Raw genomic sequence first — 11656 nt, forward strand, 5'->3', positions numbered from 1 at the left:
CTCTGCTATCCATTAGCAAATTTCACCTGATTTTGCAGCAGCTGCAGCCTCCAGCTACAGCCTAGAAGCAGGGGAAGATGAAAGAAAAGGAAGAGGTGGGAGAGAGCCCAAGTCTTGCTAAAGCAGCGGGACGTGAAAGCCGCAGCGCTAACCGGCTGTCAGCGCGTTCTTACTGCTCCCTGCCACTTCCCTGGCAGCAGTTCTGAGCCCAGCAGCAGGGCAAGCTTGCAGGAGGAGCAGGGGGCTGCAGAGAAGCAGCAAGGAAGGTAATAGAGAAGGGAAAGAGGGAAAGGGAGGTGGAGGAATGAGAGAGGAGCTACACTGCTGGCAGTTTCCTGCAAGTCTTGCAAGGCAGCTCTGTGTTCAGCAGTGGCCAGGGGCTGCAGAGGACTCCCTTAGCAACTTTCTTTGCCAGCCAGGACTTTCTCCAGGGCTATCTGGTGTACACAAACCTTCCTCTCTTTCTCTATCTGCCCTGGCTGGCAGGGAGCAGTTCAGCTCCTGTAGCTACTTCTCCTTGGGGCACCGGAGGAGTAGATGGGGAGATATTGTAGCTCAGTTGGCAAAGGCTGTTCTGAGCTTGGGGGTTTTGTTCCTCCTTTCATTATTGTGTTTTATGTTGTTGTTGTTGATTTTAACCACAGTTAATTTCTCCAAGACTAAGCTGGGCTGCCCATAATTCCTCTCCAGCTCTTGCACTGAGCAGGCCCACTCCTGCTCCGACGCAGGGTAGGAGCTGTTCAAAGTGCCCCTGCAGGGCAGGAGAGGAGGTTGGCAGCTGGTTGCTTCATCATCCCTTTCAGAGCTGTTTGTTGACCTTGCAGCTCTGTGCTCTCTGCTGTCCACTCCAGCCTATGGCCCCTGCCTTTCTCACACCCCCACAATTCCCTTGCTCAGGGTCAGTTTAGGGGTGTTCTGTGTGCCCTCACTCTGAGTGGACCCTTTGGCCCTCCCAACAATGCTAAATAATGACAGGGTCGTTCTCAGAGAGGCTGGGAATAGCCACCCTCAGCTCTCAGAGACAAAGCACTCCCCTAGCACCAGGCAGGAACACCAGGTATTGTGCCAGCCAACAAATCTCACCTGCCAGAATTAATCATTACACCAACTGAAATACTTCCACTAAACCCTGGAGCTGCACTGCTTACCTGGAAACCTGAGTGACAGCAGTGACAATCTGAGACCTTCACTGCCCTGGGCTTCATATCCTGTCCTCAACCAGTCCCTTGCAGCCTCCTGAGCATGGTGGCAGCTATCCCATAGATTCACAGAATGGGTTGGACCTTAAAGATCATCCAGTTCCAAGCCCCTGCCACGGGCAGGGACACCTCCCACCAGCCCAGGTTGCTCAAGGCCTCACCCAGCCAGGCCTTGAACACCTCCAGGGAGGGGACATCCAAGAGCCTCCCTGGGCAGCCTGTGCCACTGTCTCTCCACCCCCCACTCTAAAGAATTTTTTCCTAATAGCTACCTAATATCTTTCTAATCTCTATGTAAGAGCACATGCTGTGTTTAGTGTTTGCATAGCAGCCAGGCAGGAGCTATGACACTGGTGTTCAGGGTTCCCTCTCTCCCCCCTGCCCCCAGTGCTTGCTGGTGCACGGCAGGAGGCAGCCAGCCTTGTGTGGGACCTTGTGTGTGGCCATCAGCAAGTACCAGTGCAGAGCAGCCTGAGTGGGGAGGACCCAGCAGAGCTGTGGCAGCCTGAGTGCCTGCCCACCACGTCTGCCCTGGGTGGCACAGGCTGCTCTCCTGCCTCCTCCACCCCCTGCCTTGCTGCTGCTGCTCTGTAAGGGTCCATCACCTGCTGGCTTGCTTCACAGCTGGTGGCTTTGGTGCTGGGGGAGAGGCTTTGCTCAAAGGCAAGGAAGAGGGCTGTGTCTGTTTGGAGCTGGGGTTTGAAGGGGGCCCCCTCTTTCTGACCCCACCTCCTTTCCCTTTTTATGAGAAGCTGGCCTCTTTCAACTGACAGCAGGGCTTTCCTGCCAGGCTTGTTAGCTTTAGCTGGAACAATTTCCTTTGAACTCAGCTTGAATTAACATCTCCATGGCAATAGGATCGGGGCTTTGTCTCTTGCAACCTGCCCTTCACCCTCAACAAGAGGTTCTACCAGGAGGTGGGAAGGGAACACTGTGCCACTCCAGGCACACCACCACCCCTTTCTGGGGAAGAGCAGAGGCGTTTCCCGGGAGGACAAGGCAAAGATGATTCTACCGCCTGTAAGCTCCCTTGGGAAGGGGAGGATCAGGGAAGCTGCAGCAGATGCTGGCAGGTCCTTGCTCAGTTTAGATTAGCTTGCTTGCACGAGGTGCCAGCAAGTGAATGTGTGTGTTGGGGTAGAAGGAAAGCAGATTGTTTCACTTCATAAACAATTACAAACACAGTTCCTGGGACTGGGTTTCTCTGGTGCTGAGCCAGTGCAGTGGAAGGAAAACACTGCTCCTGCTTCAGCCAAACTCAGCCTCTTCCCTTCTGCCCTCTGCTGTCACCCTACCTCTCCCACAGCCACCTGGCTCCCCACCTCCACCTCTGCCCTGTCTGCTCCTTCATCTCCCCAGCTTGGGAATCTGCTGCCGTCAGAGGAGGTCGCCTGGCTTGCTCTCCCATCTCTCCCTAGGCTCTGTGATGCACACAGCCCTGTGCCAAAATTCCTCTTTTCCCCTGCGGTATGGCAAAGGCAGCCACGTGCCAGAGCCCATCTGGCTGCTTGCTCCTCGGACACTCCTCCTTCTCCCTCCCCTAGCTCCTCCAAGGAGGAAGATCCCTCTCTGCAGGCTGTTATGAAACTTGACCTTCCCAGTTATGCTAACTATGCATCACCCGCAGCCCAGGCAGCAGATAAAGGGTTGGTTTCTTCCCTCCCTGTCTCGCTCCTGCTCCCAGCCCTGGCCCACGTGGCTCTGCCTGTTTGGCAGTACTGGGCTCTCACTAACAATATGGGTTGGGGGGGTGTTTATTGGTGGTATTTTGTTCTTCCCCTGGCTGGTTTTGCAGCCAGCTCTGTAGGTGGGAAAAAAAAAAAGGATGGGGGGTGGGGAGGGAGGGGGAAGGCCTTTTCCTTTGAAACCCAGTGAAATTCTTTGGGAGCTGCCTGGGGGCAATCAAACCTCACTTGCTTCTTTTTGGGGGCAGAACAGAGGGAGATATAAACACTGCAGCAACCACTTCCCTTGCTCCAGCTCCTCCTTTTCGTTCAGTTCCCTGCTCCTAAATAGCCTGGGAAGGCTCCTGCTCCTTGCTCCCAACATCCTGGGATGGGCTGCAGATGTCTGGGTGAGACAGGGGAGCCTCAGATAGCTGCTGCCTGTCCAGAGGACCTTTTGCTGGGTGTTACGCTGAAGTCAAGGTCATTGCAGCTGAGATACCCCAAGAAGCTCAGGGAGCAGGGCAAGATCCTCTGCAGTGTGATATGCTGGGGTCAGTGGGCATTCAACAAGCTGCAGTGGGAAGGCAGCACAGGGGCAACACCACAAGGCACAGAGCTCGTGGCTCAGGCTTTGTGAGGCAACTGTGCCTGTTTGATTTCCTTTTCTACCTCCTTCTTCCCCCACAGCACTTTTTCTCCCTCCTCCAACAGAGTTACTGCAGCTGGATCACAGCAGGCAGTTTTCATTCTCTGTTAATGAGAAACTCCTGCACTTTGTCCCTTGAAATGGAGCCATGTCTGCCACGTGATTGTGGGGAAGGGCTTCAGCTAAGGTTAGGGTGAGAAAGAGAGGCAAAGGGGTAAGCTGGCTCCCCTGGTACGCGTGATTCCTCTGCCAGGGGCCGTGGCTAGAAGGCACCAACTGAAAGGCAGTTGCTGGGGGAATCAAAGCCTGTCTGGCCTCACCCTGCTGACCTCACCCTGACTCAGTGGGCTGTCTGGATCTCTTCATAGCAGGGAATGGGAACTCACCCCCCTACACTTCCTACCTCCCCCCTCTCCATCCTCAGCTGTGATTAGCACGCAAGAAGCTACATGCACGTCCCGGCCTCCTCGCTCCTGTAACCATGAATCACAACCCAGTGGGATGCTGTCCTGGAGCTGGGGACCTGGGCTCATTCCTCATCTCTTGGTACAGCTGGGAGCAGCCAAGGAAGCCCTCAGTATCAGTTGCTGTGACAGCCCCCCCAGTTGCTCCCTGGGACAGCTAGCAGAAGTGTCAGTGACAAGGAAGGAGAACATTTCTTTTCCACAGCCCAGGCTTTGCTGCCAGTGGTGCTGCAAACTCCCTCAGCATCCCCAGGGCTGCAGCTTTCCCCATTAATTCAGCCCCCCTGTTGTAAAAGCCTTTGCTGAGCCTGCTGGCAGGGCCAGGAGCCCCTCTGTGCACGCCACCAGGATGCAGCATGTGCCTCATGAGCTCCTGCTTTCCTGCCTCTGCTCTAAACAGGCAGAGCACAAAGTGCCAGGCTCTGCTTCCCCCCTGCTGTGGTTAGTGCCTCTTATCTCCAGCAAAAGGTATCTCTTGTCTCACTAATACAGACAAGACTGCCCTGACCCTTTTGTGGCTCTGGCCCAGCCAGGGATTCTTGTTCTCTCACAATGCTGCCCCAGGAGCTGTGAAGGGAATACAATGTGATTTCTCCAGCAGTGCTAGGAGCTGCTCAATTAATTCTGACCTCCAGACTTCCTCACAGCAGAGCCCCACAAACAGCATGATGCATCCTCTCAGGCCTGGCACTCTCAGTGACTTGTGGGCTCATCCAGCCTGGCAGTGGTTGGCAGGCAGCTGAGGGCAGGACCATCTTGTTTTGTCCTTAGCCAGGCTCTGAGCTTCGTGCCACGGTGCCTTGGGCACACAAAGGGGGCTTTGCAGTCTGCCCAGCGGTAGCTCTTGTCTTACTCCAGCTCCTGTGCCCTCTTTCTGTTCTCTTGCACACTTCCCTGCTTCCATGAAACACCATCTAATAGGATGGGCTCTGGGTTTGCAGCACAGCAGGACTGACAGCCTCCCTCCCAGCTCCACGATGGCAGCTTGAGCCAAACCTCTTTGGGCTTTGGGGGGGTTGAAACTCAGAGCCCAGTTCTTCCACGAGGGAGGGCTGGGAGCTCTGGGGTTTGGGAGCAGGTAGCTTCTCCAGAGATGCTGCTTCTTTCTCCCACATGTTACAGAAAAGGGAGGCAGAGGCATCTTGCCTTTGATGCCCTGGAAGGAAGGGAAAAAAACCCCAAACCTCCCAGCACTGAAAGCTTCTCAGCTTTTGCAGCCTTACTTTCCCCACCTCCTTAGTCGGGACACAAACAAGGGGAGGCAGAGCAACAGGAAACTCTCAGACAGCTGTGATTTTTCACCAGAGTCTGCGAAACTGCCTGAGCTTGGCAGCTGCACTCTGAGCTGGGTCATTAAAATGACACAGCAGCTCGGCTGGGCTGCAGGGAAGGAGAGCTCCCCAGCACAGAGGGGCCTTTGGGGGCAGGGCTGGGGGAAGCCCCTGCTCTGAAAGAAGTGGGGGAGAGGCAAGCACAGAAAAAGGCCTTGGAAAGACTGAACGGGGAGAGAGAAAATGTTCCTCTGAAGTCCTGGGGCTGTGCCCAGCTGGTGAGTTGTTGTGGTTCAGCCACTGGTCTGGCAGGAGGATGGGGGTGTGGAAGGGGTTACCTGGAAGCATTGGGTTTGCTTTGCTGGCTCTCTGCTCCTCTTGCTTCCTCAGTCCCCCAGCAGTGCTGGAAGTGAGGCCAGGAAGAGACTTTTTCATTTTAGTCTTCTGGTTTTTTTCCCCACTCCATCCCCCAAACGCCACATCAGCAGCAAGCTGGAAGCTGCAGGATGACCTCAATGAGGAACAGATTGTCCCTTGGCCTGCCTCCATCTCATCTGCTGGCAAGGACATCAGGCAGGAGGACCTTGAGCTAGGAAGATAGAGATGAGGAAGGGTGGACTGCTTCCAGGAGTCAGGCATTGGGATAATGGCCTCCAGCACCTGGAGATGAAGCAGCTTGTTTGGGGAGCTGCAGGAAGGGACTGCAGGACCTAACAGGGAGGATTTCGTTCCATCATCTCTAGTTTGATGGCTTGTTGGCAGCAGCCCTCAAAGATTTACAACAAGCCTTAGTCAAGAGCTGTGTTCAGTGGGTGAAGCTATCACTATTACCTGGGCCTGAACCAGCTCTCTCTTTCATCTCCTCCACTGAAGCCCCCAGGGTGGGGTGACTGTGACTGACTTCACTTCTGGAGTTGGTGGATTTCAACAAGAAACCCTGAGGGGGCCTTCTGACAAAGGCTTGTAGTGGTAGGATGAGAGGGAATGGATTGAAGCGTGGGGAGGGGAGATGTAGACTGGAGATTGGGAAGAAATTGTTTGCAGTGAGGATGGTGAGACACTGGCACAGGTTGCCCAGGGAGGTTGTGGATGTGCCCTCCCTGGAGGTGTTCAAGGCCAGGCTGGATGAGGCCTTGAGCAAGCTGTGCTGGTGGAAGGTGTCCCTGCCCATGGCAGGGGGTTGGAACTAGGTAGTTTGTAAGGTCCCTTCCAGCCCAAACCATTCTGTGATGCTCTGAACTTCTAATTGTCAGTCACCAGACCAATTTTCCACCGCATTCACTAATTCCAAGTGTCACATCTCATTCTTTCCAGCTTGGGCTAAATCAGGCTTGAATTCTGGTGATGCTGAATGTCTGCCCCACTTCCTCCATTCTAGGTCATGAGCTCTGTGAGGTTGTGCTGAAGGGCCCTTAAAATAGAGATGTGATACAACCAGCTCTGCTAAGGGGTGGCTTGTTCAGTCACTCTCCCCCTGCTCATGAGAGGTCTGGAGCACAGCTCTATGAGGAGAGGCTGAGGGAGCTGGGGTTGCTTAGCCTGGAGGAGAGGAGGCTCAGGGGAGACCTTCTTGATCTCTACAACTACCTGAAGGGAGGTTGCAGGCAGGTGGGGGTTGGTCTCTTCTCCCAGGCAACCAGCACCAGAACAAGAGGACACAGTCTCAAGCTGTGCCAAGGGAGGAAGAAATTCTTCCCAGCAAGAGAGATTGGCCACTGGAATGTGCTGCCCAGGGAGGTGGTGGAGCCCCCATCCCTGGAAGTGTTCAAAAAGGGATTGGATGTGGCACTTGGAGCCATGGGTTAGTTAGTCATGGGGAGTTGGGTGATAGGTTGGACTTGATGCTCTCTGAGGTCTTCTCCAACCTAATTGATTCTATGATTCTACAATCCCCAGATGTTTAACCCAGTTGCAAGCTGCTCCCCAGGGTTAGACCCCACACAGGGGGAAGCAAACACAATTAGGATAATGACATGTAATCTAATATCACTCACTAAACTCTCTGCTCGGGATTCTAAGAGCACAGGAGATGAGGTGACATAGAATGCACTGCATCTGTCCCTAGATGAAGTCAAGAGGTACTTTGGTTAACTTGAGGGGTGATTATGATTTGATTCAGGGGCTCAGCAGACCAACAGGACTTGCCAAACTTCACAGTCCTGTTCCAGGAAAGCACAGGAAACCTTTCCAGCTAAAGCTGCAAGGAGAAAGAAAAACCCACAACAAAACAATGAAAACATTTGCATTTTCCTCCAGGCTGCTTTCTAACCTAAACTGTTGAGGTTGGGGGCTTGGGGAGAGGGTTGGAGGGTTGGGCTCAATGATCTTGACAGGCTGCAGAGCTGGGCACAACCAACCTCATGAGGTTCCACAAGACCAAGGGCAGGGTCCTGCAGCTGGATGGAGGCAATCCCAGGCACAAATCCAGGCTGGGCAGGGACTGGCTGGAAAGCAGCCCTGAGGAGAGGGACTTGGGGGTGTTGGTGGGGGAGAAGCTCACCAGGAGCTCTCAGTGTGCACTTGCAGCCCAGAAAGCCAATCAGATCCTGGGCTGCAGCAGGAGAAGTGTGGCCAGCAGGGCAAGGGAGGTGATTCTCCCCCTCTGCTCAGCTCTGGGGAGACCCCACCTGGAGTCCTGCCTCCAGTTCTGGAGCCCCTATTCCAAGAGGGATCTGGAGGTGCTGGAATGTGTCCAGAGAAGGGCCAGGAGGATGAGCAGAGGGCTGGAGCACCTCTCCTATGAGGATAGACTGAAGGAGTTGGGGCTGCTCGGTCTGGGGAATAGAAGGCTCCTAGGAGACCTAATTGTGGCCTTCCAGTATCTGAAGGGGGCTACAGGAAGGCTGGGGAGGGACTGCTCAGGATCTCAGGTAGTGATAGGACTAGGGGGAATGGAATGAAGCTGGAGGTGGGGAGATTCAGGCTGGAGGTGAGGAGGAAGTTCTTCCCCATGAGTGTGGTGAAGCCCTGGAATGGGTTGTCCAGGGAGGTGGTTGGGGTGCTGTGCCTGGAGGTGTTTAAGCCCAGGCTGGATGAGGCTGTGGCCAGGCTGATCTAGTGTGGGGTGTCCCTGCCCATGGCAGGGGGGTTGGAACTAGCTGATCCTTGTGGTCCCTTCCAACCCTGACTGATTCTCTGGTTCTATCTCTTTGGGTCCCTCCCAACCCCTGACACCTTGTGGTCCTGTTTGCTGTGTGTCAGTAAGTTTCCACAGCACAGGGACTTTTTCCTTTGCTCTGGAGAAGAAAATAAACTGCAATGCAGGCTGCTTGCTGCTGCTCCAGTGCCAAATGGCTTTCAAGCACGAGGAAATTTGGAAGTCATAAGTATGAAACATATGGCACTGTGTTGAGGAATAGGATTGGAAGGGGGAAAAGCTCAATTGTAAAGCTGAACTAAGGGCATTTTATGATTCAGGGTAAAAAGAGAAGAGGAAAAAAAAGCTTCCTTTTAGGCAAAGGAAGAGAGAGCTTGGAGCAGAGCTGGCTGCTTTCTGAAGCTGATTGTTTTTTTGTCTTCCAAAGACAAGCAACAGCTTTATGCATTGGGTTGTAGTCTTATTAGGTCAATTATTAAATCACTCAAGTGCAACCCAGAAGCTCCTTAGGCATTTATTGTCTTTGAAAGAGGATGAAAAGGGAAACAACCAATGAGGTTTTCTTCCAGTTGAAGAGAAAAACCATGCACCACCCTCTCGCTGCAAACACAACTGGGACAGCTCTGCCTTTAAACACAGGAGGCAAAGGGGCAAGGGAGAGGTTCATTGCTCATAACTGAAGTGGAAGAAGTCTCCACATCATCTTACTTTGTTGTACCTCTCTGTACACAGGGAAGCTTGAAATGGAAATGAGCATCCCTGGGGAAGAAATTTCAGACAGGACTCTGCTGGCTGACTCTGCTCTTGGCCCCTTGGAGGTCAGGGGTGAGGGGAAGCCATTAACCACCCAACAGCTCATCCCTTCTCCTGCTACATTAACTGCTTCATAGATTCATAGATTGGTTGGGGTTGGAAGGAACCTTGAAGCTCATTCTGCTATGGGCAGGGACACCTTCCACTAGCTCAGGGGGCTCAAGGTCCTTTCTGCTGGCCCCATCACTGCTGGCTCTGTGCACTCAGCACACAACAAAGCATGGCTAAAATGTGCCTAACCTTTTGCTTTGGGCTCAGATTCCAACCTCCCTGAGCTGGTGACAGAGCCACCCTCAGCTGGGGGGTGACTCTCCCAGGCCACATTGCTGTGTCAGGTCTGATCCGGTCGGATGAATGCGTTCAGCCGTGCAGGGGATTATGCTCATTCCCACCAGCTCCTGCTTAGCTGCCTGCCCCCTAAAGCTCACAGAACCTTGGGCTGGAAGACACTGGGGCTCCCCTGAGCACTGCAGTCATTTGCTTCACTACATTTACCCCATGCAATGGGGTAAATGTTTTCTTGCTATTCATGGAGCATGGGTCAGAAGCAGCTGTGTCTCAGGTTTGTACTCGGAGCAGAGCAGCTTTCCTGACCCCTTCTGCAGCTGGAGATTGCCCTGATGCACAGCACCTAACTGGCTTTGCTTTATTCTTTACTGCTGTAGGTAATCACAGGATGCCAGGTTGGAAGGGACCCCAAGGATCATCTGCTCCAACCTTTCTAGGTGAGAGTGAAGCTGCAATGAACTAGCCCAGCACCCTGCTAAGCTGAGGCTTAAAACTGCCCAGTCCAGGGGAGTGCACTGCTGATTCCAATCTCTAATTATTCTCATGGGGAAACATTTTCTTCTGGAGTCCAATGGGGACCTCCCCAGCAGTAACTTGTCCCCATCCCCCCTTGTCTTCTCCATGGGACTCCCCGTCAAAAGGGAGTCTCCATCCTCCTGGCAGCCACCCTTTAAGTTCTGATCCACGGCAATAAAGTCTCCCCTAAGCCTTCTCTTCTCCAGGCTGAACAAACCCAGCCCTCAGCCTCTCCTCACATGGCAGGTGGGAGGATCCCAGCTGGGATCCCTGATGGCAGCTTTATTGCTCATAAACCTGCCCTAGTCCCTCTTTTCAGCTATTCTCCTCTCCTGTTGGCCATGACTCTTTTTGAAATGTCCATTTTATAAATCACTTTAATTAGTTTTATATCAATCTGGGATATTTATATCACTTGATTTAGGCTTCAGATGGCTTCCATTACATCTGATACATTGCTTTGGCTTTATTTATGGTGTTTCTAGTGCATTTGCATTGCTTTCTTTAGATGGATATCATTTTGGCTGGATTTACAGGGTATTTCTTCAGTTAGATTTATATCACTTTAATTAGATTTATATCCCTTTAGAATTTGAGGGCTTCACTTAGATTTATCTCCTTTTACCAGGCTTGTCTTGCATGGGAGATTCACAGCCCTTTTGTTTTAAAAGGATGTTGCCCAACTCAACACTGCTGTTGCTTTAGCTAGACTTTGGTCAGCTTCCCAATTAGATATATGAAGCAAGAACTTACTACCTGTTCCCCTCCCCCCAGCCCCCATAATTTCCTCTGGGATCATTCCAGCATAAACTGTGCTGATTTAAATTAACCTCTTCCAAGTCAGCACCAGCAATGAATGCAGAAAACAGAACTAAGCAGGTTGGAGAAGACCTTTGAGAGCATCAAGTCCAACCTACCACCCAACACCATCTGATCAACCATGGCACCAAGTGCCTCATCCAGGCTCTTCTTAAACACCTCCAGTGATGGGGACTCCACCACCTCCCTGGGCAGCACATTCCAGTGGCCAATCTCTCTTTCTGGGAAGAATTTCTTCCTAACATCCAGCCTGAACCTCTCCTGGCACAGCTTGAGACTGTGTCCTCTTGTTCTGGTGCTGGTTGCCTGGGAGAAGAGACCAACCCCCACCTGGCTACAAGCTCCCTTCAGGTAGCTGTGGATGGCAATAAGGTCTGCCCTGAGCATCCTCTTCTCCAGGAATGCAGTGGGGATCATCACACTAAGTGGATTCCTCAGAACCCTCAGTGGGAGTCCAGTTAGTGAGACACCACTTTTCTTCCTTTCTTTTCCCAAGTATCACACACACAGGCTGTCAGCATGGCATGGGGGTCAGAGGAGAGCAAGACTCCAGGGTCAGTGTCCTGTTGGGTGACATAGGTTCCAGACAAGCTTTCCCTGTCCAAGCAAGTGCCCTCAACAGGAAGACATCATTAGACACATTGAAGATCAGCCTTGATGTGGCCCTGGGCAGCCTGATCTACTTGGAGGTGTCCCAGCTGACTGTAGGGGGGTTGGACAAGATGACCTTTGAGGATCCCTTCCAACTCCATACAATCTGTGAAGCAACTGAGTGCTGAGGGAGCAGCAGCATTTCCTTCTCCACTTTCCTTCCAGGAAAATGCTCAAACAGCTTAAGGAGAGCTTGAACCTGGTAATTCCAGGCACAGTAGCATC

The 11656-nt window shown here is 52.8% G+C and overlaps 1 long non-coding RNA gene across 1 annotated transcript in view; it reads left to right on the forward strand.

Annotated features, from left to right (window-relative positions):
- LOC137451978 (uncharacterized) overlaps positions 1 to 10309 on the forward strand; it is a 135340-nt gene extending 125031 nt beyond the window's left edge. Inside the window, exon 4 of the long non-coding RNA XR_010989926.1 lies at positions 9823 to 10309. This is a non-coding gene — a long non-coding RNA (uncharacterized lncRNA). The remainder of the gene's footprint in view (positions 1 to 9822) is intronic.
- Positions 10310 to 11656: the final 1347 nt, after the last annotated feature.

The sequence above is a fragment of the Melanerpes formicivorus genome, unplaced genomic scaffold (genome assembly GCF_026170545.1).
Source record: "Melanerpes formicivorus ecotype bairdi unplaced genomic scaffold, bMelFor1.0.p_v2 SCAF_47, whole genome shotgun sequence".
Lineage (NCBI taxonomy): Eukaryota > Metazoa > Chordata > Aves > Piciformes > Picidae > Melanerpes > Melanerpes formicivorus.